General features: G+C 36.3%; 1 protein-coding gene and 1 pseudogene across 1 annotated transcript in view; one reads left to right on the top strand and one right to left on the bottom strand.

Annotated features, from left to right (window-relative positions):
* LOC105741292 overlaps positions 1-8151 on the bottom strand; it is a 56498-nt pseudogene extending 48347 nt beyond the window's left edge.
* The window catches only part of Hpse2 (heparanase 2 (inactive)), a 905948-nt gene that overhangs the window by 81775 nt on the left and 797076 nt on the right, over positions 1-27097 (top strand). The window lies entirely within an intron of this gene.

Here is a 27097-nt window from a genome sequence, read left to right as displayed (position 1 = left end):
TTAGTTGGGTGCTTCTGGCCTCTAGACACTCGGCAGTGACTTCAGCTGCAGAGTTTCACCCCAGGCCTGTATGCCAGGCCTGGGCTGTGTCTGGAAGTGTCCAGGGGGCTCAGGGATGATGGGAACTCTCCCATACACTCCCTGGGCCTGAGCTTGGGCTGGATGTGAGGGGTGGAGGGTGCCCGAGAGTGGGGCAAGAAGGGTCCCAAGAACGTAGAGGAAGGTCTCACTCATGGTGCTGTCCCTGGCTGGATCCGGGGAGGTCCAGCCATCACAGGGCAGTGCGGGAACACTCCCACTCACTCTAGTCACCTGAGCTTTGGGCTGGTTAGGAGGAGTGGAGAGTTCTCAAGGGTGCTGCCTTGTCTCTCCTTTTTACTGGTTATTTTTTAATTCTTCTATATGGTTGTATCATCGTTGAAGTAACTGAGCTTTTGGCTTCCCCTTTGATACAGCTCAGCTGTCTGGTATTTGATTCCTTCTCCTTCATTGCTTCTTGGATTTCTTCTGGAAGAGCTGACAGTCTTTGGGGGCACTTTGGTTTTCCTGTTTTTTTTTTGTGTGTGTGTTTGTATGTATTATTTTTTGTTCTGAAGGTTGATTTCAAATAGAGCAAAAAGAGTTTGTTGTTGATATGAGTATCTGTTTAATAAGGTTTTGTTTTTCGGTGATGTGATTTTGGCTTTATTTGTTAAAAGATATTGTCTGTCGCTTCAGCCCATTCAGTTTATTTTTGTTGAAGTCAGTCATTGTATTGTAAGGAGGGTTCCTACCGTTATTAACAGCATCCAAATTTCAACTATATGTTAGTTGTAAACATTTACATTTGATTTGATAATTTTATCCTTTTATCAGGTTTTCTTACTCTACTGCTATTAGCAGTTAGGCTAGGATATGAAAGAAGGAGTGAAGGAATGAGTATAGTGAAAGAGGAAAAGGGGAAGTAAAGAGCTTTAGTGAATTTCTAACTGGTGGTCAGCTTTATTACACCCAGCTGAATTAAGGTAGCATGGTGGTGGGTGTGGGAGGCCCACATGAGAACTGTTGCCAGCAGCATAAAAGGCAGAATAGGAGCAGCTGCCAGAATGTTGTTAGTGATGCTGTCAGGAGAACCTCATTCTCTTGGGCTGTTCTGCTGCAGGACCTTCTCATGCTGGCTTTCCACATGAACTTTGGAGGAGCTTTGGTCCTCATCTTGAGCATCATTTCCTGGTTCTGGTGGGGAAGATGGTGTATTGCTCAGCCTCTTCGAGAAGCTTGTCACATTGGCATTCCTGATGGGAACTTGGCTTTCTTCATTGCTGGAGGAGCTTGGGACCACACTGTCGCTGAGTATGGCTGTGGTGCTTTTGGGGGAGCTCTGATGCTTACCTTGTGTGTTGCTTTGTGGCTCCAGTTCATGTCCTTCAGCTTGCTAGCACAGATCCTTCATCCAGCTGGCATAGATTTCCTAGCTTCCACCACTGACTTTTGGGTCTTTCAGCACAGTTCTGTGAAGTGGACCTATATGAGACTTTGTTGTGGGCTCTAGGCCTCCAGTTGGACTGGTGGGAGGTATTGTTTTGAGCTCTAGGTTTTCAGCTGGACTCATGCAAGATATTAGGATCTAGGCCCTCAGCTGGAGTCTTTAGTGCTTATGTATGTGGACAGATTTATTGCACTTCTTGTATATGGTTCTCGGGTGATTTATTATAAAATACTACTATAAAATGTGTCCTGTATTATATTGTTTCACTTGTAAGAACCCCAAATGACGACAGGAGCCAAGAAAGTAAGAAGAGAAAAGATACATGTCAGTGGGTAAAAAATAGGAGGTTACTCTGGTTTAGAGTTATATTTATAGCTGGAGTTAAGGGCTTGCATTTTGGGGATATTTATGAGTGTTTTGTGAAGGCAGAAGGAGGGATGCAGAGGTAGGAAAGTATAATTACAGGCTAAGTGAAGTTGTGCGGTCATCCAAATCTTAATATATATGTGGTCAATTATTAATATATATGAAGTTATATTAACGGTTAATATATATGTAGTTGTTTTGGGGGTGATGGTATCTCTAGCACAGTTCGGTTAAGCATCATCCTGAAATGGCCATGAATTGAGCCCCTGAAGTTAAATCAGTGGTCAGTAATTATTCTGTATCATTATTTTATACATCTATAGGAACCATGATTTCATAAAAGGTGCAGAAAAAGAGGGAAGACAAGGAGATAGAAAATATGACAAAGAGTAAGGAAAAAAGAATAGGGAGAGCAGAAAGGGAAGAAGACCAAAAGAGGGGAGAGTAAAGGAAAACATTTAAAAAGTAAAATAAAAATATTAAAAATGTAACAAGAACCAAGGAGGGGGCATCAAAAAAAAAAATCTAGAACAGAAAAACAAGCAAGAAAACCAAAACAGTCCTATGCAGCCTCTACCATAGAGCCAGAGTCAAACACAGCTTTTTTCACACTGTGTTCATAATTTGATAGCTGGCAGCCAGTATTATTCTCTTGTATGAACTGCTTTTCTATCTGCATAGGAGTTGTGAATCTCTCTGGATCTGCCTCTTGCTTCCAAGTACTACTTTAGATGTGGGCAATTGATTGTGTCTACCCCAAGATCCAGCGACCTCAATTAATTTTGGTAAAAGGTGTGTGGTGTAGTTTATACAAGTTCTGGTTCTCCCTTTTCTGACAGCGACTTACTACCTCTGCTTTCTTCACTTTAGGGCAGATACCATGATCATATCTGCAGTTTACTTCCTGGGATCTTCTGCCCAGTATATCACTGGAAGTCCTCTGTCCCAGGCAACTTTTTGTTCATTTTCCCTGAGACTTTTATCTATCCCTGATTGTTGCTTCAAAAGCTTTGCTTTTTAATCTGTAGAATTTGGCATAGTCCCTAGGTAGATGGTTTCCTTTGCACATACAGGACAGTGGGCTATGTGCAGGATTTCATGTTGCTTCAGATCTTTTCAGTTTTGGGATGTCCAGCTTCTCTTAGTCTTGTGTGGGAAGCTTCACTTGCTGATGCTGGGAAGTAGACAATGGACAGGACATCACAGGCATATTATTCCCTAGTGTTTGGGAGAATGATGAGAGGAGGAGATTGCTTGTTTGTGTTGCTGTCTCTTCCTTTCTCTGGTTGTGGTCTGTGGCTTCTTTGGTCTTTGGGGCTTTAGCTGCAGATAACTCTCACACTGCGTTTCTTCTTGCAGGTGGAAAGGAGAGTATTTACAGAGCCCAGTTCAGGGTTCTGGTCTCTGCCTTCCCTTAGGCTGTTTCAATTGCTCTCAAGATGGCCTTTTATCTGGATAGAATGTAGGGGGAACTGTGGACCAGTTGTTCCCTTTTCAACTACTCAGATATTTAAATCTAGGGTATTCACCTTTCAATTTAATTTTCTGTTATCTGGATATGTTTGCCTCCCCTATTAAAAGTATCTGTATTTTCTGATAGCTCCTCAAAGCTTCATTAACATATTTTCTTCTGTAATCAGTCATGTTGGAATCCTGTTTTTGTATTCTTGATTATATCCATTCTGACTCAGGTGTGATGAAATCTCAATTTAATTTGATTTGAATTTCCCTAATTGTTACAGATGTGGAACATATTTTTTATATGCTGTTGTTCATTTATACTACTTCTTTTGAGAAGTGCCTCTAGAAATCATTTTGTGAGTTTATTATTTGGGATATTTGCTTTTTTATCATTAAATTTTTAGAGTTCTTTTTATATTATAGATATTACTTCTGTAGTGGATGAGTAGCTGGCAAAGATTTTCCTCCTATGGTGTAGGCTTTTTCTTCACTCTGTTGGCTGTTTTCTTTTTCAGAACTTTTTAGATTCTTGTGATTATTTTATATGCAGTTTGCGTTGTATTCAGGAGGTCTTTGCCTGTACCTATGATTTAAAGTTTTATATGTTTTCTTCCAACAGTTTAAAAGTTTCAGATTTTACATTTTGTTCTTTGATCTAGTTTGAATTGATTTTTTGTTTAGGGTGAGAGATAGGAATTAGTTTCTTTTTTTTTCTTTGCAGAGCCAAGATTGAACTCAGGCCCTTGTGCATGCAAGGCAAGCACTAATTCAACTGAACTATCTCTCTAGACCCCCTTTTTAAATTGTATTTTAGGAATTAGTTTCAGTCTTGTACATATGTATGTCTACTTTTTCCAGCACAGTTTATTTTGTTGTTGTTGTTTGTTGCTTCCTTTTGCCAGGAATCAGATGGATGTAGTTGGGTTCATTTTTTTGTGTCCTCTTATTTTCCATTAATCTATTTGTCTGTCTTCATTCTAATAGTATAAAAGTTCTGTGACTCTGCCTTTTTAGTATATAGCAATTTGAGATTTGGTATCATGATATCTCCAATGTTGCCCTTGTTTGAGCAAGATTACTTTATTCTAGATCTTTTGTATTTTCATAGGAATTTTTGTGTTTTGTTGTTATGTAAAGTAAGTCATTGGATTTTTTTTTTTTTTTTTTTTTTTTTGGTGTGTGTGTGTCTGTGTGTCTGTGTATTTGGTACAGGGTCTCATTACGTAGCTCAGACTCATAGTGATCCTCTTGTCTCAGCCTCCCCAGCACTAGGATTACAAGTTTGTGCCACCATGCCCACTCAGTGCCCCAGGGTAGGGCTGGGTCCTTGTGCTTGCCAGGCAATGCTCAGATCTCTGAGCCATATCTGCAGCCCTAGGCAGTGGAATTTTAATGGAATTGTAGATGACTTTCAGTAATGTGGTCATTTAAACAATATTAATTATGTTGACTCATGAATATTGGAAGACTTTACCTCTTCTAGTATCATTTCTTTCTTCAGTGTTCTTTCACCTCATTGGTTATGTTGATTGCTACATATTGTGTTTTTTGAAGCCATTAGACAAGGTATTATTTTCCTGATTCTTTTTCCTACCTAGTTCATTATTGGTGTATAGAATAGCTGTTAATTTTTAATGATTTTGTATCTTCCTAGTTTGCTATATTTATCAGCTCTAGAAAATATTTTGGTGGAATCTTTATGGTCTTCCAAGTATGTGTTCATATTATCATATCTATCTAAGTTAGGATTTGATTTTTTCCTTTCCTGCCTATGTCCATTTTATTTCTTTCTCTTGCCTAAATACCATGGCTAAATTCTCAAGCACTATGTTGAATAGATATGGTGAGAGTGGACGTTCTTGTTTCTTTTCTGATTTTAGAGGAAATATTTCTGGTATTCCTTGATTCGGTAGAATTTGCATTTGTCATATATGGCCTGTATTGTACTAAAGAATGATCTTTCAGTGTCTAGCTTCTTCAAGGCTTTTATGACAATGGAGTATTGAATTTTGTTGAAGTAATTTTCTGTATAAATTTTGATGATCCTGTAATTTTTATTCTAGATTCCATGTTTTGTTTATTGATTTGTATATGTTATGACATCCTTGAATTCCTGAAGTAAAACCAATTTCATAATGGATCCCTTTAATGTTATCAGATTTGGTTTTCAATACTTTGGAGGATTTTGCATTTATGTTCATTAAGCACATTGTTCTATAGTTATCTTTGTGTGTGTGTGCGTGTGTGTGTGTGTTTGATGTGAGTTTGTATATTGTGTGTTCTTGTCCATTTTTGGTATCAGGATGCTATTTGCCTTGCAGAATGAATTTGGAAGTGTTCTTTTCTTTTCTTTTTTTTCCTTTTCTTTTCTGTTTCATGGAATAGTTTGTGTATCATTTGTGTTATTTCCTCTTTAAAGGTCCTGTAAAATTCAGCAGTGAAGAGGTAGGACTAGGGTTCAGCAGTGCAGCACCTGCTTGGAAAGCATAAGGTTGTGAGTTTCATTTCTGGTATAAATAAATAAATAAATATCAGTGAAACTGTCTGCTGTGGTCTTTTCTTTATTGGGAAACTTTATTACTGATTCAGTGTCATTGCTTTTCATTTGTTTAGGTTTTTTTTTGTTTTTACATTTCCCTGATTCAATTTTTGTACATCCTTTGTGTGTAGAAATTTATGTCTTCTACATTTTATAATTCATTTGAATATGCTTTTTAAAAATTGTCCTTAATCATACTTTGTAGTTGTGTTGTCTGTTGTGACATCTCCTTGTCATTTCTAATTGTATTCATTTGTATCTTCTCTTTTATCAAAGAACTAAACCTATGTTTTATTAATTCTATGTATTATTTTATTTTTCAACTTCAGTTCTGATCTTTATGATTTATTCTCTTCCCATACATTTGGTTTTGATTTGTTATAGTTTTTCTAGGATCTCGAGACATATAGTCAAATTATTTATTTGAAATATGCTTGATTTTTTAAAATATGAACACTGAAAAGCATTAACTTTCCTCTTAAAACTGCCTTTGCTCTATCCCAGAAATTTTCATATGTTGTTTCCATTTTCATTAGTTATAGATGTTTTATAATTTCCCCCTTACTTCCATGATCATTCAAAAATATATTTCTTAATCTTTATTTGTCTGTATTTGTTTAATGTCTTTTGCTGTTGATTTCCAGTTTCATTCCATTGTAATCTGATAAAATGTAGCAAATTACCTTTTTAAGAAAATTTGTTATACCTTGTTTTATGACCTAAAATGTGATCTATGTTGGAGAACATTCTATGAGTTTCAGAAAAAAAGTGTATTCTGTAGTTGTTGGACTGAATATCTGTCATTATCTGTTAAATCTTTTTATTCTGTGGTGCAGCTAACTTATGTTGATTGTTGTCTTTTGTCTGAATGATTAATCTGTTGGTAAGAATGGAATATTGAAGTCACCCACTATTGTTTTGGGTCCTATGGGTCCCTGAATGTGGAGTAGTGTTCGTTTTGTGAAATTTAGGTACCTTGTGGGTATATATGTTTACCAATGTTATATAATCTTAGTGGATTGTTCCCATAATCAATAGATAATGGTTTTCTTTGTGTCTTTTAAGTTTGTCCTGAAGTCTGCTTTTCCACATATGAGTATAGCTGCTCCAGATTGCTTTCAGATTCCAAGCGCAGATGATACTGTTTTCCATTCTTTCACATATCATGTCTTTCTGGTGAGGTATGTCTTTCAGCCAGCAAACATGTGAGTCTTGTTTTTAATCATCCTGTCAATCTAAGTAAGACTATTTTCCACAACTAGCATAGAGATGTGCTAAAATTCTTGTCATTTTATTGTTTTATTAATGTTTGATCCTTTTCTAATTTTTTTTGTTTGTTTTTGAACTCAGGGCCTTGTGCTTATTAGGAAGGCACTTATGCCACTGAGCTATCTCCCCAGCCCTGTTTCCTACTTCGTAATAGTTTTCTTTTCTGTGTGTAGTATTCCTTTATATATCTTCTGCAATGCTGATTTAGAGATCATAAATGTCTTTCATTTATGCTTTTTGTAGAAGGGCTTTATTTCTCCAGTTCTAGAGGATAGCTTTACTGAGTATAACAATGTAGATTGGCAATTGTGTTCTTTTATAACTTGAATTACATCATTTTAGGCCCTTCTGGCCTTGGAGTTTAGGTAGAGAAGTCTGCAGTTATACGGATTGGTATGCTTCTATAAGTGACTTGGTGTTTCTCTTGCAGCTTTCAGTATTTTTTTCTTTTTCCATACTTTTCAGCAGTTTAACTACTCTATGATATATGAAGATTCTTTTCTGCTCTTAATTAACTATTTGGGGTTCTAAAATCCTTTACCTAGATATCTTTAAATTTTTGGAGATCTGGAAGGTTTTCTGTTAGGTTATATCATTGTATAGGTTTTCTACACCTTTATCTGAACCTCAGGGCTGTCTTCTATATCAAAAACTCTTTAAATTTGAGCTTTTAATTTGTCATAGAGTGCTTTGATGTACTGTTTTTTTTAGTTTATATAAATATTGTTTATTTTAATGAAGCTGGTACACACATGTCCATTTAAAACCCATAACCCAGGCCAAAAAGTAGAAACAAAATCAAAAGGAGCAGTGTTCTGTTGTACATACATTTGCATGAGTAACTTTATTAATTTTGAGTGAAAATTTACTTTTCTGGGATCTTCTGACAAGATTTTTTTAAATCTTAAAACCACTTTCTCATCAGTGAAGCCACGCTTGGAGTTGATCAATCTCTTACCACATCTGTCATCTGGACACCAAAGCTCATCTTCCTCTTCTTGTTGGTCCAGACCCTCAGATTTTTAAGCTTCAAGTTAGGAAAGGTCATTTTTGCACAGTTTGGTTCTCTAAAAAACTTCTACCTTCCACTGAAAGTTATAGTCCAGGAGTGAATCAGTCACTAGCTTGAACTTCAGGGCCAACTGAAAAGCCACAGAAACAATCACACGGGTTGACCTTATGATCACAAGCCTGAAAATGCACAGTCCTGAAATCTGCACCCTCTCTGTGCACACATGTAATTTTTAAAAAGCAGAAGACAATGTGAAGAGAACAGGTTTGATCACCAAAATTCAGCACTATGAAAACAATGAATAATGAGCACTAACATTCAAATTACTGGATGTTTTATAGAGATGGATGCCTGTGTGATTTTAAGGTCCATGTATTGATTTCCATTTTGAACACCACATTGCAAAAGAAGTTTTTTTTTTTTTTTTTTTTTTTTTTGTGTGTGTGTGGAACCAGGGATCGAACTCAGGCCCTTGCGCTTGCCAGGGAAGCAAAAGAAGTATTTTTTAAAAATAAAAAAGGATTGAGGGAAAAGAAAAAGAATAAAAAGAATATCTAAACCATTGAATGACCCCCTGTTTTTTCCTGATAAACTTCAATCACATCTTTTCCCTCCATTCTCAGTTCTTTTATCAGCAATTCTCTGACCTTCAAAGAGAAACCTGAGGGGGCCTACCTGTTACCTCAGTTGTTTAAGTGCCTGCTTATGCAAAGGCAGTCAGTCTCAGGATACTGTGGTTCCATTCCTAGCTCCACATGTCTTACCAGAACCTCCTTTAAGAAAGACTGAGTCAGCAAAAAGCCCCAACAACAACAACAACAACAACAACAACAACAGCAACAAAAATACCCCAAATCAAAACAAAACAAAATAAACAAAAAACAAACAAATCTCTAATTTGGCTATATTTTGAAATGTATTTTTTTCCAATATTCTTTTGTATCTTTTTTATGTATTTAGTACAGGGTCTACAGGGTCTCACTAGTAGATTGGACTCGTAGTGATCCTCCTGTTTTCAGCCTCCCAAGCGCTGGAATTACAGGGGCCTGCCACCATGCCCAGTCTCAATCATCATCTCAGTGTTGCCTGGGGATGGGGCCAGCACGGCAGGCCAGGGTCTTTTGTATCTTTTATGATGTGCCAATTAGTTATATGTTAATCCATTTAATATTGTCTGATGTTTCAGTTATGCTTTTTAAATTCCTTTAGTTTCTGTCCTCTATTTTTGTCTCTGACTGTGTCGCTGTCTCTCTGTGTATCTTTCTCTTTCTCTGTCTCTTTTCAATAATTTGTATTGCTGTGTCTCTCCCTCTTCAACTTAGATTGCTGAGTTCTCTTTTTGCTCCCCTCCCTCTACTGTAGCCTGAAAGTTGTCTTTATCCGTGAGGTGGGGGACTGAAAGGTTCATCTTGTTTTTCTCTTCCTACATTTCTTGTCCTACATTTTCTGTATAAACTATTGTTTCATTTATTTTAATTCTTTTAAAGACTATTTTAAAGTAAGAGGATTAATCTGACTCTTGTTATTCTATAAATACTGGATACTGAAATTTGTTTTGTGATTTTTAGCTTCCCCAAATGTCTCTGTTTCCAAATTTCTCCCTACTACCTTTCAAGGTGAATATATGTCAACATTAGATAATCATTAATTTGGATCTTTTGATATTTGAATGTTCCATTAAAATGCAAAAGTGTTTCATAGTAAAGGAAGTACAGTTATATAAACATCTCATTAAATATTTGTGGAACACCTGCAAACATTGCAATTGTAGAACTAGAAACCTGGTTAACTGAGTTCAGTATTGTATCTACTACAAAGAAAGAACATTCTGGCCACATTATTTAACATGTTTGGGACTGGTTTTATCATATGTCAAATTAAGGGGGGAGGGCTGAGAAAAGAGAATTAGTTATCTCCTGGTTGAGCACACAGCTGCATAAGTCATGAAAATGTAGAAGATTGGAATTTGAGGCATTCTTTTTTTCCCTCCTTTTCACATTTATTTATTTAATTATTTATTTTGGCAAGTGGGAGGAATTTATTAGGCATACATCTGGCTCATAGGGACTCAGGTTCACGTTTATTTTTATTTATTTTAGAGGCATTTTATAAGTCAGGGCAGATCACAAAATGGGAAGAGTATGGAGGTCTCTTTATGGAGGTCTCTTTCAAAGTTTAACTTAGGACTATTATTTTAATTAGCTGGGCTACTAAATTGAATATTTGTGGAAGATTGAAATTGGACTCATATCTCTCACCATATACTAATTTAAAATATAAATAGATCAAAGATCCAAACATTAAACAGAAACATTAAATCTACCAGAAAATAAAATAGATAGGATATTTGAAACCATAGGTATAGTAAAGGTTTTCTAAACAGAACGTCAGTTCAAGAAATAACAACAAGAAATACAAATGAGATTATATTGGGGGGCCAGGGAGATGGCTCAGTAGAATAAGCATTTCCCTGCAAGTACAAGGGTCTGAGTTCAATCCCCAGTTCTGCCAAAGGAAAAAAAAAAGATTATAATGGACTAAAAAAAATTCTGCACAGCAAAAGAATCAATCAGTAGTGTGAAGAGGCAACCTACCTATAGAATGGGAAAAAATTGTTAGTTATTCCTCAGAGGATTAATATCTAGACTATACAAATAACTCAAAAAATAAAATTCAACTATCTAAAATTAAAAATCCAGTTAAGAAATGAGCAAAATGGGCTGGGGAGATAGCTCAGTAGAATAAGTGCTTGCCTGGCAAGTGCAAGGCCCTGAGTTCAATCTGCAAAATAAAATACTGCAAAAAAAAAAAAAAAAAAAAAAAAAAAAGATCAAGAGAAATGAACAGACACTTCACAGTGTAAGAAGTACAAATGGTCAACAAGTACATGAAGAAATGTTCAATGTCTCTGAGCATTAGATAAATGGAAATTAAAATAACCCTAACATTTTTATCTTATTCTGGAAAGAATGATAATCATTGAGAAATCAAACAGCAACAAAGGCTGGTATGATTGTGGTGAAAGAGTAATCTTATATTATTGGTGGGAATATAAACTCGTACCATTATTATGGAAATCATTATGGAGATTTCTCAAAGAATTCGAATTAGAAATTTCACATGATCCAGCTATTCTCCTTCTAAATATCTTCCCCAGAGAGCTTAAGATACCATGTTATTGTAATTCGTACATACCAATGTTTCTAGCAGTAAAATTCATAATAGTTAAATCCTGGAAATAGCCTATATACTCATCAACAGATAATTGGATAAAGAAAATATGGTATCTATATATGATAGAATACTATTTGGCTATGAAGACAGAAAATTTTGAGGCATTTGTAGGAAAATTAATGCACCTGCAATATGTAATTTTGAGTAAAGCAAACCAGATATACAACCTTAAATACTGTGTACTATCTGCCATTTGAGGGAGGCTCAGTACAAAGAGAATAGAAAAAATGAAAAGGGCAAGAGGATGGATCTCTTGGAATAGCAAAGGATTCCAAGGGAATAAAGGTGAAGAATGAGGAGGAGGGGAAGGGGAAATAAGTAAAGATATGCTATGTATAGGAACTTAAAAACCTCAGTAAATGTAAACCTTATATGCCATAAACATGATCTAAGATTAACAATATGAAGAAGGATGAAACTTTTTTTTGCGGAACCGGGGAATGAACTAAGGCCCTGCGCTTGCCAGGGAAGCACTTGTTCCACTGAGCCATCTCCCCAGCCCCAGAAGGATGAAACTAGACATAGTGGAATTAGAAGAGGAAAGAGGGAGAGGAAGGGATTCAAAAAAGAAGTTGTATCACATACATATACCACTCCCCGAGAGGAAAGTAAAGTGTGTGTACTGTGAACATGTATTAATAATAATTAAAAAAAAGGTTTAAATCCCAGAAAGTCATTTATCATAATAGACATTTATTCCTCAGGGTTCTGGAGGACAGATGTTCAAGAAAAGATATTAGTCAGTTGTTTTTTTTGGTTTGTTTTCTTTGTTGTATTTTAGGTAAGGGTCTACAGGGTGTTCAGGGTCTCACTACTGGATTGGACTTGTAGTGATCTGCCTGTTTACAGCCTCCCAACAGCTGGGATTACGTCACCATGACCAGTCTCAATTGACCTCTCAGCGCGCCCCATGGGCGAGGCCGGCATGGCAGGCCCAAGGATTGAACCCCTGTCCCCTGTGCCTGCTTGCAGGTGCTTTAATCTGCTGAGCTATTTGGCTGGTCCTAGTCAGTTTAATTTCTTTTCAATCTTTTCTCTTTGGTTTATAGATGGTTTCTCTTTTTTCATTGTGTTCTCATATGATCGTTCTTCTGTATGTGAATGTTCCTCATATCTTCTTGGGTGTTTCATTTCCTTCTTCTGAGGAAACTAGATTGGACTGGATTATACTTGGGTTTACCCTAGTGGTCTCATTTTAATTTAGTTAAGCTTTAAAAGTCTCCACTTTCAAATACAGCCAAGTTCTGAGGTATGGGAGCAAGTAAGGGGTTCAACATAGGAATTTGGGTGTCTACACAGTTTAGTCTATGACAGCTAGTATTTCCATAAAGTCCTCAATTATTGACTATATAGATTGAATTTTTGTGATTCCAGTTTGAAATCTGTATTAACGTTATTTAGGGAGCCCCTTCTGGTCCTCAACTTGGTCCAAGAGGTTTATAATTATGATCCCAAAATATGTTATTGGAATCCCATGAAGTTAATTCAATCTACCACTTCCAGTGCAATGCATGGTGAGAACAAAGACTAAGGCATATTTATAATTATAGGGAGCAAAGGGGTCCTAAGTCTAGCTGTGGTGATGGCTATCTGAAGCAAAGGCCTCGACCCAGGGCTGAACCTGGGTTTTATTCAGTCACAAAGAAGGAGTGGCTCGATGAATGAGAATTACAGGAAGTAGATCTGTATAGTGAACTGGGCTAGATAGGAGGCCTGAATTTACCTCTGTGATATGCAGAAAAAGTAATTTGCTTTATATTATTGAGATAGTAGGTAATGTTTTGGAGTCTGGTGCTTCACCTTTGGTGTGTGATCTTTCAAGCCTCGGGAATTCATAGCCTCTATCTTGAGGCTTGATCCTACCTGACAGCATGGAGCATTGCCTTTAGTCCTGTCTCAACCTGACTCATATTAAAGAGTAGCAGGTGTGGGTTATCAGGGAAACGTGTATCATCTTCAAAGACTATCACCAATACCTCAGCTAGACCAATATGCATCAATTGAAGCCAATTGAAAGGATAAGGAAAATTCCCAGCCAGCTCTGTACCTATCAATATTTGGAAATAGGGTCAGGTACAGCCAAAATGCAGACAACTGTTCTTCTTTCAAGGAGAGTCACCCAAGTGGTCCTCCACAGCTTTATGCTAGAATGAAGAATATTTGAGAAAAATCAAAGAAAGAAAAATTCAATTTGGCCTATGTTTTCAGGTTTCAAGCCATAGTTATTTGGGCCAATTATTCTTAGGTCTTTGGATTATGGTGGAAATATGACAGAAGAGAAAGCTGTTCACCTCATTGTGGTCAGAAATCAAAGCAGAGAGCTTATTTCTATGACAAAGCCCCTCCCTCCATGCCCTGAACCTATGAGTCCATAAGTGGATTGATCTATTCATGAGGCCAGAGCCTTCTGGCCAGAGTATTCATGATCTACTCATTCTCGAAAGGTCACATGGGGACTATAACACATGAACTTTGGGGAACATTTAATATATAAACTATGACAAAATATTATCACTCTAGGATTGGAAATAGCTGATTTTTAACTATTGAGTCCCTTATGAAATTTGTAAAATATGGTACAACATGATGCTTATTACTATAACTAATATACTTGCTCTCGATATGTGGCTAGTATTGGCCATATATCATCTACATGTTACATGTATGATAGGAGTTATAGAAGTAAGCCCTTGCGTTACTCTGTAGGTATTCACACACACATACCCATGCATAGAGAAACACAACAAGATTTCCTTAAAGTCCAAGCAAGTCTTAAATGACAGTGTAAAGTGTTATGAGAGCTCAGATACTTTAGAACTAAGAAGATATGAAGAATCAAGATGGGGTTTTGTGGAAAAGATGAAACTCTGGGTGATCCTTAAAGGATGAACATTTTTTGAATATGCTAAAGGGAACAAAAGTAAGGAAAATAAAGTGTTCATCTTTTTTTTTTTTTTTTAATATTTTAGTACAGAGTCTCACTAGTAGATTGGGTTCATAGTGATCCTCCTGTTTTTAGCTTCTCAAGCCCTGGGATTACAGGTGTGCACCACCATGCCCAGTCTCATTTGCCATCTCTGTGTGCCCCGGCTGTGGGACTGGCATGAATTGTTCATCTTTTAAAGAAAAATTTTATTGTCTAGGGAGAGAGGAGCATTTTGAGACTGGATCAATTTCAGTGTGTCGTTAGAGGAAATTGGAGTTGTTCTGATTTCCTGTCACTTAGTCATGACAATTTAACATTTTCATAGTAGTTACAATTCTTGTATGTATTTCGAGATGATCATATATTTTAGTTTTGAGTTTTTAAGAACCTTCTTAATGTGTGTTAACCAAATTTTAGATGTAATTTTTATGCCAAATAAAATTTATTGAAGTCCCTTATTGTTCCTTACTCCTTCAAATTTTTTTAAAAATTTTATTTATTTATTTATTTATTTATTTATTTATTTATGTGTCCATCCAGCTCAGCCCACCAGGGGGCGGGGCTGGCTGGCATGTGGTGCTGGGGGATTGAACCTCGGTCCCTGTGCTTTGCTAAGCTTGTTCTAATTAGGTGCTTTAGACCACTGAGCCATCTACCAGCCCCTACTCCTTCAAATTTTTCTGTGGTTTCCTGCCTTGATTAAAAGTATCATTACTTAGTTTCTGTCTTAAGGAAAACTTCAGAATATTTTTTACTCTTTTCTGAGATTAATTTCCATGTTAAATTTAGTTACCTGGTATAGTTGTTTTTACTTCTGGAATTATTTTTCCTGCACTGCTATTGTATGAGCCTTTCATATTTCATAAGTTACTATGGTAAATTAACAGGCTTCCTTACTCCCCAGCTCTCCTATGTTCCTCACACTGCTGTTAGAGTTATAATGAAATGCTTTTGATGGGCCACTTTTGAATTTAAAGCCTCTGAGCTTTCTTCACAGCTTAGAAAATAAAACTAAAACAGAAAATTTGTTCTCATCCTGTTTTTCAACTTTTGGTTCACTCTTCTAAATCCTAGTCTTAGTATTGTAAGTGTGATGGCAAATAAAAAAGGGAGTATTTTAAATAGGAAGCAGAATTAGCATAAGATTAAAGGCAAAACTTATTTAGATTCTCCAGCAGATAGACTTCTACTTAATCTTTAAGGAAAAAATGTTACCCACTTTCTTACATATGTTCGATTTTATCCCTTTTCTTGATTTATGCATTTGTAACCACTTACTGTATTGCGTAGTTACTCCTGTTCTGGCAGGTTTCCATAGTAAACTAAATGAGTTCTATGAAAGAAGAGTTAACATTTGTTCATTTTATTATATTCTTAGTGTCCAATACAGTGTACTTAGCTTATTGTAGGATCTGATGTAATTATTTAAATTGATCACCAGCTATACTCTTGAAAGTCTAGCTCTTTTGAAGCTAGCTCTGTAGGTCCCCTGAAATTGCCACTAGGAGGCTCCAAAACCATCTGCATGAAAAAATTTGGTTCGCCACCAGGTGAGGCAAGGAACTGTTGATGCTTGACAAATTCTTATCATAAGTTCAGATACCTAAATTTTTGTCATAATTAAAAAAAATTCTTGAATGTTTTTGTTACTTTGGCCTTAGAAGTTTGGGATTATAAAGTTCACTTTGGAGAATTTGTACCTAGATGATGACAGGCAGGAATATGAATGTTCTACTTCCAGTTTATCTTAGCCTTGGAAGGAAAGTAAATTCTCAAAGAGGCTGAGGTTTTTTTTTGGTATATACTGAAGGCATGAGCTACAACTCATAATCCAGTCCTAAATATTTCTTTTATCAAACTGGATGTATCAAGGGTAATTGTTTTATCTTTTTTTGCTTATCATTCATTTAACTTTCAAAGAATGTCCATGTGAAAGGTTCCAGCAGAAATTGCCATCTAAGGTTAATGCAATTTGACCATCAATTATTTTAAGCTATTGGCTATACTTGGCATTCATGATGTTGCTTTGGTATAGCTAATTATAAACCATTTCTTAGAAAGTTATCTCTTTATGTACCCTTGATATTGGGGTAATCATCAAACTTCCAAGTGCTAAAACATACTGTTTTTGAGGAGTAGGAAAAGAACAGGCAAAGCTGCACTGATATCCTTATGCATCTTTGTCTTTTCTTTCCATCTCTAAATTTATAGTTTTTATGGAAGAGTTTATCTTCTTTGTGGGCTTCTCCTGAGTATAAGAGTCTTTTTTCCCAAAAAAAGAACATTAGTTAAATTACACAATGTGTAAATTCAATCCAGTGTGGTTTCAAATGACCCCAGATACAGTACATGTATCAGAAAACATCTTAATTTAGTTCTAGGCTGCTTGTATAGGTATTCTTGTCCGACACCAATCTTCTTCCAAGATCTAGAGCTTTGTTTTAAGCCTCATGTATCAATGCTGACAGTTATTGGTGATTTATTTCAGGCCTTTTATTTAGCACTTTTATGAAGAATCTATCTGGCCAAACAAAATATCTTTGTGGATGGAATCTCAACAATTGCAGAAGAAAGAAATCAAGTAGATGTGATACGTTCTGATTCTTTGTTTAGATTAGTTGGATCCAGTTTGGCAGGGAATTTCACATGAAAGTGAATGTCAAGTTGGTTGGGTATGAGTCCTGGTAGACAGATGAAAAATTAGAGTTATGGTCATACTGTGAGGAGGGCCTTAGAAATATTTAGCAGATCAGTGATTTATGCTGAGCAGTTGTGGGGTAGGTTGTGCTGCTGGGTTCAGCCTCTAACCCAATTTTATTGCATGTTTTCATAAATATTCTTGAGATGGAACTGTGATGTCTTCATCTTGGAATGATGCAAAACTAGAGAAGTAATGCAGATCATAGAGGAAAGAGCTGGAGCAGAGACTTGAATATTCATGGACATCTGCCAAGTATCCATATATATTTGCATACATTTAGTAGATGTGGATAAAAATACTTGCTGAGACTGATTCTGCCAAGTGTCATTTGTTCTGCTGGGTGATGTAATGGGAAGAAGACCAGCAGTCAGAAGGCCTGGGTTCTAATCTTTATTTCGTACAAAGCCCTATAAAACCTTGGATAAGCCTTTTCATCTCTGGCCCTAGTTCCTTATTTCTGAAGCATAATGTTATTCTCCACTCTATCTTCTCTTCTAGAACAGGAGTTAGAAAAGTTTAGCTTGCAGACAAAATTTTCACCATCTGTTTTCATATAGTTTTATTGGAACATAGCCATGCCTAGTCGCTTATATATAAATGTGGGTGCTTTTGCATTAAAATAGAGTTGAGTAGTTACAACTGAGTTATTATGGCCTACAGAATTTAAAATATTTTGTTCTGTTACTTTTTAGTGAAAATCCACCAACACCTTCTCTAAAGACCATTTTTAAAAATTGGAAAACTTTTTATAATTGAGACTGAATATGCTGCTAGTATTGGGTTTTTCTACCATTGAGACTGAGAATGCTACTAGTATGTGGGCCAAGAATGTGAAATGTCCTGTGGGGCAGGATGTAAGGAAGAATGTATTACATAGAATTCCAATAAATCCATGATGAACATTCTTCCTCCTTTTTGATTGTAAGGATAGTCTCTTTTGAAAGCTACATCAATTTTTTTATGACCAAAACCAATAGTTTCCCAATTCAAAGAGTTAGAAAACTTTTAAAAACCATAGTCTTAACCTGGGAAAATCTGTATATCTAAAAATTTGAACATTGATCCTTAGTGGTATAATGTTATAAGCATTCCCTCTAAAATAAAAGAAATCAGATTTTTTCTGGTAGAGGTTCTAGCTAGCATATTAATGCCATCAACTGAGGAATCTGAGATTTTATTTGCAAGCTAACAGAGATGACCTGCTGGAGTATAATGGATGCTGGCAGAAGATAGGAGCGTCTCATGTCAGAGAAAAAGCACTGTTTCATAGCAAGGACACTGAACAAAGTATCAGCAATTCATTTTCATGAGTTTTCTGAGTTTCAATTTCCACAGGGCTAAAAGAAGAAGGCTAGATGATTATATGTTTTTTTCTGTTATAATGCCACCACACACTGAGTAATTTGTAACAGAAATATGTTGTCTTACAGATCTGAAAGTTGGGAAGTCCAATATCAATGCTCCAGCATCTGGTAGGGTCCCTTTGGCTTCATGATAGCATGGAAGGAATCATTACATGGTTGAAGGGTAAAAAGATGGTTAGGAAGCAAAAAACAAGAAGGGACACACCCACTTCTATGGCAATGACATTAATTAATTCATGAAAGTGAAGTCCTGGTGACCTAAAACCCCTTTAAGAGTCTCTTCTCCAATGCTAATTAAATTTCAACATGAGTTTTCATGCGGAAAAATACTCAGATTCTGGAAGTGTTAATTGCTATAATCGGTTTTATCAGCAAAGAGATCTTGAGCTTAGAGAACCAGAATTTTTCAAAATGAGCTGTAAAAAGCCCTGCCCTTAAAGGAAACTCTTATCTTTATTATATTGCACAATAAGCATACCTGCCTTTTCCCTCTATATGGAGATCCTTTGTCTGTCTTGCAGCACTGTGCACTGTCCTAAGAAAGAAGAAAAATAAAATAAATGAAATATATAGGAATTGAGAGGAGACAAAACTGTTATTGTTAGCAGATGATTCTATTATTTTCATTACAAATTCATGAATATCCAAAACCTTAGTTGGACTTGGCAACAGTTGTTGCGAAAAAGCTCTAAATACCAAACCCAGTTGCATTTTTATAATGTATGGACATATCTCGCATGACTTTTTAAATGAATATTTGGTACAGGGTCTCACTATGTAGCCCAGACTCAGTGTTCCCCCTGTCTCAGTCTCTCTAGTGCTGGGATCACAGAGGTGCACCTCCCTGCCATTTAAAAAAAAAATGAATTTCATTGAGAAATAGCAATGATACAGTTTCAAAATCAATTTGTAGAACAGTTTCAATAATTGATACATTGCATATTATTGTCTTCATAGTGGTTATTCATGGTACAAGATGCAGACATGATATCCTGTCTAAACACTATTAGTACAAATCTTTCTTCTCGTTGAATTAAGAGAAAGTAGCTGTATATATATACATCCTATTTTGTATATACAGATACAAAATGGTCCTTCATTTGTATCCTCTTTTTTTGTTTAGTTTTGTCAGAGATGAGTATTCCACTGCCATGTAAATACTGTAGGTGCCACGCTGAGTTTTGATGGCCAGAATAGCATGCAGTACCGGGGATCAAACCCTGGTCCTTGTGCTTTCCACGCAGGCACTTAGACTGCTAAGCTATTTTCCCAGTCCAGTCATACTGTTTATAAAGGCAACAAAGCCAAAGCATTTATGAATAAATCTAGTCAACACTGTACCAAGTTCAATAGATTACACTATAAAATTTTATTGCAAAACATCCAGAGATAACTTACATAGAGAAATAGGTCATGGGTAGCAAGTACATATTGCAATTGTCTTGAAATTACTTATAAATTGAATGAAATTCAATCTCCTATGTGTGTGTTTATATAACTTTTTAAGTAAAATGATCATCTTAATATATTTAGAGAAAGCATTTGTTAAAGTTCAGTATACACATGTGATAAAATTTCTCAGAAAACTGAAAGAGTAAGAAGCTGCCTTAATCTGATAAAATGCACCTGCAGAAAAGTCCAGCAAGACTCTCTGTTCTATTCCATTAGGAGGACTGTATCTTTTTATATAATTACAAGTATACCTCTGAGACATGGTTAAAAAAAAAAAAAAAGGTCAGACAAAACATACTTGTCTGTATTTCATACCTGGTCATCTTTTAACTAGAGCAAATTATATAGTGTCGACATAAGTGATAAGGATATGATCAATATATTTAAGTATGATTGTACCCATGGCAGCTTCAATACGATAATAAAGGCAGAAAATAGGAATCTTGCCTTCAATAGAAAATCCATCTTCAGAGGTGCAGTCTGACGTCCCCACTGACCCGTAGGCCTTGCTGAGTTGTGGCCCATCCCTGCTATCATTTCAGAAGGCAGGCTGAGGCCTGGACAGCTACAGGGCCTTGTTGAGCCCCAACAACCCCACCATCGCAAGAAACCCACTGAGCTACAGAGTTACCCCATTATAGAAGAAGGCTGAGTCCCAGATACCTACAGGGCCTTAAATGAGAGAGCTCATTTGGGTGTGAGAGGGCAGAGAGAGCTCTGCCCTCTCACACCCAAAATCATGGGAGTCTTGCTGGCCCATTCCTCAACAATTGCGGGAAACTTGGTGTTATGGTGTGTGTTTAGTTGTCCCCCTAAAGCCTCATGCAGTCATGGGATGGAGTTCGATAGCTTGTGATTAACTCATGATCCATTGGGATTATGGGTGTGAGTGCTGCTGGGATTATGGGTGTGAGTATGACACCTATCCTGTGGTAGCCTAACTGCAACTTCATGGAGACAGACTTGCTCTCTGTAGCCATTGTTGCCACTGCTCCTCATAATTGCTGTTACTGTTTTGCCGTATTCTGCTGCCATGAACTACTGTCCTCTGCCATATGCCAGTCTGCCTTGGAACCAGCTTTGTGGGGACTGAAACTTCCACAAACTGTGAGCTAAATAAACCTTTCCTTTCTTCATTTTGGGTGTTGGGTATTTGTCCCAGCAATGAGAGAAGAATAACTGAGACACTTGGTAAGTCATATCCTGTGCTTTTACTGTCCTAGGAGCCTTGTTGCTCTGTGGCTCACCACCCCCTTCAGTGTTGTAGAAGCCATGCCGAACTCCAGAGAGCTGGAGCTTTGGTATGTCTACTTTACCCTCCCACCACTCCCCTCAGGAGGCTTCTGATCCATGCCTTATGCCACTACCATTGCTGCTGAATACAGGTGAGCATTGTGAGCTTGAAAAATGTCAAAATGAAGGAGAAAAAGGCAATTTCACACCTTCAGCCCAACTAGAATGAGTCCAGGAGACAAGAATTTAGAAGATCTTGGAAGTCACACACACTTGAAATTTCTGAAACTATAGCAACTGAAGTACAGAAACAACTCCATCAGTTTATGGAAATAATCAGATTAAAAATAATCTCTTAGGTAAAAAAGAAATGACAACAGTCGTAAAGAATTGCTCAAAACAAAACATAGATTAAAAAAAAAAACTGAATAGAAAAATGATGTGATGGCTGGCCTAATAGCTCAGCTAACTAAAGCACCTGCTTACACAGAGCGCACACCATGCTGGCCCTGCCCCTCGTGTGTGCTGAGACAGCGATTGCTACTGGGCAGGGTGGCATGGACCTGTAATCCCACCACTTGGAAGACTGTAAACAGAATCACTATAAGTCTGATCCACATAGCGAGACCCTGAACACCCTGTAGACACTGCCTTAAATACAAGGAAAAGAAAATAAAAGAAAAATGATGGGAAACATTGAATGAAAAGTCCAGGAAAGAATTTGAGTGCATGTAACAGATTCAAATTGATATCCAGGACAGTTAAAATTCCATTGAAAGCTGGCAAAACTGCTTGAATAAAACTGAAGATAGGCTTTGAAACTTAGAAGACAGCATTGCAGCTAGTAGATGTGAAAAGAGGGATGTATTAAAAATACAAAGGAAACAAGAAGTAGCAATTTAATATCTGTAATAATATATAAGAAAAGAAAAACACCGTAAGGCTAATAGGTGTCAATGAAACAATAGGAGTCAACACAAGTGACATAAAAAGTATTAGCAGAAGTAGTAGCAGAATATTTCTAAGGCATACGAAAAGAATTAGATATACAGATAAGTGAGGCATATAGAACAATTAGCCATAAACAAAATAAATCTACACTCAGACACATGATAAAGATCCCAGAAATAGAACAAAAGAACAATATTAAAAGCTGTTAGAGAAAAGGAACAGATTACCTTTAATAGAAAGCTGATCAGAATTATGGAAGATTTCTCAGCACAAACCATCAAATAGTTTGGAGTAAAGTATTTCAGCACCTGAAATAAAACAACTTCAAACCCAGATTGATATACATTGTAAAACTATCTATCAGATTTAATATAGAGATATGATACTTCCATGACAAAGAATAACTGAAGAAATTCATGCTCACCAAACAAGAATTTCAAAGAGCACTGATGGATAGTCTAGAAAGACAGAATCAACTACAACATCAAAAACAACAACAGAAAGGAATCACCACGCAGAACAAGCAGTTAAACAGAGGGGAAAAAGTAGGGAACCTATAGTAGAAAAAATAACACGACAAAGAAAATTCAGTACATATCAGTTATAACCACTAATGAAATGGGCTCAATGTACCAATCAAAAGAAGCAGACTGGCAGAGTGCATCAAGAAATAAAATACAACAGTATGCTGCATGCAAGAAGTACACTGAACTCAAAAGAAAATACAGTGAGAGTGAAAGGATGGAAAACAGAACACTACGTGACAGGAACCAAGAAAAAAGCAGGATTACCTATTCTGGTTGCTAACGGTGTCAACTTCGAGTGATTAAAAGGGATAAAGAATGTCACTACATACTTGTTAGGGGAAAACTGCAAGAGAAAGGAATCATATATGTACCCACTGTGAGAGTACCCACCTATATAAGACACATTTTAAGAAACATGAAAAATCAAGTGAGCATTGACACAATTGTAATAGGGGGCTTTAACACACCACATCACAAAGAGATAAATCAACTAGACAAAAAATTGGCAAAGAAATAAGAGAACTAACCCAAACTTGTGAATAAAGGAACTCAGTAGACCCTTACAAAGTGTTTCACCTAGCAACAACAGAATACAACCTCTGATCAGCTACACATGGAACATTCTTCAAAATAGACCTTATACTGGCATGTACAGCATGCTTTAAAAATGCAAAGGGAGTAAGTAACATTATCCTATGCATATTATCTGGCCATAGTGCAATGAAGCTGGAAATTATTGACAAAAAAGGGCTAAAACTCAATAGACATATGGAAAGTAAATAATACCTTACCAAATAATGAATGGGTGTCAGATGAAATTAGATAAATCAAACAATTTAGAATCTAACATAAATGTAGATACAATTTTTGCCATAAACTATGGAATGCAGTGGAAGCTGTCTTAAGAGGGAAATTTATAGCAGTAAATTCTCACATCAGAAAAACAGTGCGCCCAAATAAATAATCTTAAGTTTCAACTCAAGCTTATAGAAAAGGAAGAACACGTGAAGCCCAAAGCCCAGAGAAGGCAGGAAATTATAAATATCAGAGCACAAATCAGTGAAATAGAGGTGTAGAAAACAACACAAAGAATTAATGAATCAAAGAGGTGATTCTTTGAAAGAATATGTAAAATTGATAAAGCCTTAGCCAACCTTATCAAGAAAAGAAAAAAAAAATCAAACTCATGCAATAAGGAATGAAAAGGGTGAAATAATTACACACCCTATAGACATTTAGAAGATCATTAATACGTACTTCAAAAATCTTTACTCTCACAGGATGAAAAAACAGAAGAAATGGAGAGATTTCTACTTACATATGAATTACTAAAGCTGATTCATGAAGATATGAATTTTCTGAATAACTCAGTGTCAGGGGATATCATTGAAAATGTAATTAAAAAACGTACGAAGAAAGAAAAGCCCAGGTCCTCATGGATTGATAGCTGAATTCTACAGGAAATTTAGAGAGGATTTAATGCCAAGTTTTCTCAAAATCTTCAGTGAAATTGAAAGGGAAGCAATTCTCCCAAACTGAATCCTGAAGTCTAGTATTATTCTAACCCCGAAACCAGAGAAGGACCAACCACAAAAGAAACCTATAGGCCAGCCTCTCTAATGAATGTAGATGTAACAATCCTCAATAAAATACTAGCAAAAAGAATGCAGCAAATTATCAAGATGATTATACATCACTACCATGTGGGGTTCATCCCAGGAATGAAAGGATAGTTGAGTATGCACAAATACATAACATCTGGTATATCACACCAACAGAACCAAAGACAAAAATCACATGGTCATCTTAATGTGCAAAGTTATTTTGATGGGGCCAGGGAGATAGCTCGGTAGAATAAGTGCTTGCCTGGCAAGTGCAAGGGCCTGAGTTCAATCCCTGGTTCTGCAAAAGACAAAAACAAACAACAACAACAACAACAACAACAACAAAAAACCACAAAGTGCTTTTCAGAAAGTCCAATACTTATTCATGATTTTTAAAAAAACTTACAGAAAATCAAAATAGCTGGTCTTTAACTTAACTGGATAAAAGCCATCTATGATGAACCAACATCCAGCATCATTAAATGAATAAAAATTGAAGCTCTTCACTTTTAAATTAAGAACAAGACAAGGATGCCCACTTCGCCACTCCTATTCAATACAGTTCTGGAAACATTAGTCAGAGCAATTAGAGAAAGAAGTAAAAAGAATAATGGTTGGGAAGGTAGAAGTAAAATTGTCATTATTTGCAAATGAGATGATACTCTACATAGAAGACCCCAACAAATTCAATGATGAGATTTTTTGATTTAATAACCAAATTCAGTGTCAACACTAAAAAATCAATAGCCTTTCTGTACACAAGTAACACACCTAGTGAGAAATTTTGGAAAGCATGCCTTTAAGAGTAACATCAAAAAGAATGAATTACTTAAGAGTCAACCTCTAGGGGCCAAGGAGACAGCTCAGTTGAATAAGCACTTGCCTGGCAAGTACAAGGGCCTCCCCGGCTCTGCAGAAAAAAAAAGAAAAACAACAACAACAACAAAACCCATCAATCTCACAAAGGCAGTAAAAGATTTATACATTTATGCAGTGAAAACTACAAGACTCTGAAAAAAGGATCAAAGACTATTTGAGAAAATGGAACGATATTCCTCACTCCTGGATAGGAAAAACCAACATTGTAAAAATGACCATACTCCTGAAACTGTTTTTCAAATTCAATACAATCCTGGTTAAAATACTCTTAGTGTATCTCACAGATGTAAAGAAAATATTCCTAAAATTCGTCTGAAACCAGAAGAGACCTAGAAGAACAAAAATAATCCTTGGTGACAAAGGAGAGGCAGAAGGCATCATAATCCTTTACTTGAGATTATACTACAAAGCTACTATGGTGAGATATGCGTGATATTTGCAAAAAACCATATCTGAGGATCTGTGGAACAGATTAGAAGATGCAGACACAAATTCAAACATGCTCAATAACCTTATCTTTGACAAAGGGTCAAACATGTTCACTGAAAGAAAGATAGCCTCTTTAATAAATGGTGCTGGAAAAAATGGCTTTCCTCATGCTGAATACTAAAATTAGATCCATATCTATTGCCATGCAGTGAACTAAAGTAAAAATTGACCAGAGATATAAACATTAAAACAGAAACAGCAAGCCTACTTGAGGAAAAAGTAGATAGCAATCTTGAATGCATAGGGGTAGGTGGAGATTTCATGGAGAAAAACCAAGCTGCATGGGAAATACTTTAAGGAGCAAACAACTGAGATCTCATGGTTTTGAAAAGTTTCTGTGTGTGAAAAGAAATCAACAACAGAGTAAGAAGAAAACTCATGACCTGGGAACAAATTTTAGTCAACTATGCCTCAAAGTTCTGTCTGGGACATACAAATAAGTAAAATTTGACCCCCAAAATTAAAAAACCCAATCCAAAAATGGACATCTGAGATGAATACACAGTTGGGAATACACATTTCTCACATGAATAAATGGCAAGTAAATATGTAAAAAAGTTCACCATCATTGTTCCTTCAAGAAATATAAATTAAAACAACATTGAAACTTCATCTTATCTCAGAAAGAATGGCTATCATCAAGAAAACCAATAAGAAATGCTGGAGGGGCTGTGGGGAAAAAGGCACCCTTCACTTTTGTTGAGAGGGTAGAATAGTACAAATACTATGCAAGTTAGTGTGGAGATTCCTCAGAAATTTAGGAATGGCATTTCCATTCAAGCCAGGTATTTCACTCCTGGATATTTTTCCAGGAGAACGCAAAACACCATACCACAAGTTACACATGTACATCCGTGTTTATAGCAGTGCAATTTGTTTTTGTTTTTTCTTATTTAAAAATTTTTATTTTATTGAGAAACAAATACAATGAGACAGTTTCAAAACTGATTAATAGGACAGTTTCAATAATTAATACATTGTGCATTGTTATCTTCTTAGTGGTTATCCATAGTACAAGATGCAGAGAGGCTATCCTGTCAAAATACTATTAGTACAAATCTTTCTTCTCATCGAATTAAGCAAAAGTAGCTGTATGTCTATCCTAACTATTCTATATATACAGATACAAAATTGTCATTCCTTTGTATCCACTTTTTTTTGTTTAGTCCAGTCAGAGATGGGTATTCCATTGGTATCCAAATATAGGTGCATGAATTCAGCAAGAAAATCTAACACAGTCCAGCAGTCCACAATAGTAGTGGGTGATCCGGAGAAGTTGTTAACTTGAGCCTTTCACAGCTCAGCAATTTAATATGGCTTTATTTTATATACCTCATTTTTATACTTTTTTTGTCTGGATGGTTAAGACCACGATAAAGTAAGATCTATATAACAAGAAATGTAAGTTTTGTATATGATAAGGTCAGTCAATTCCCCTCAGGATTTGTCCTATAAACCTATACCACAGTATGTAGATTCTTTGTCAGTGTCAGCCATGTGGACGAGTCATGGTGATTGCTTGACCATTTACTTTCTGTGAAAGCCTGAGAGAATGTTTTCTCTCCGTGTGACTCTCCTTAGGCACACTCTACATCATTGATCACATTGCTCTGTGGCCCCCA

Source organism: Octodon degus, unplaced genomic scaffold (assembly GCF_000260255.1).
Source record: "Octodon degus isolate 3935 unplaced genomic scaffold, OctDeg1.0 scaffold00010, whole genome shotgun sequence".
Lineage (NCBI taxonomy): Eukaryota > Metazoa > Chordata > Mammalia > Rodentia > Octodontidae > Octodon > Octodon degus.
This window is presented reverse-complemented; position numbering and strand designations above follow the sequence as displayed.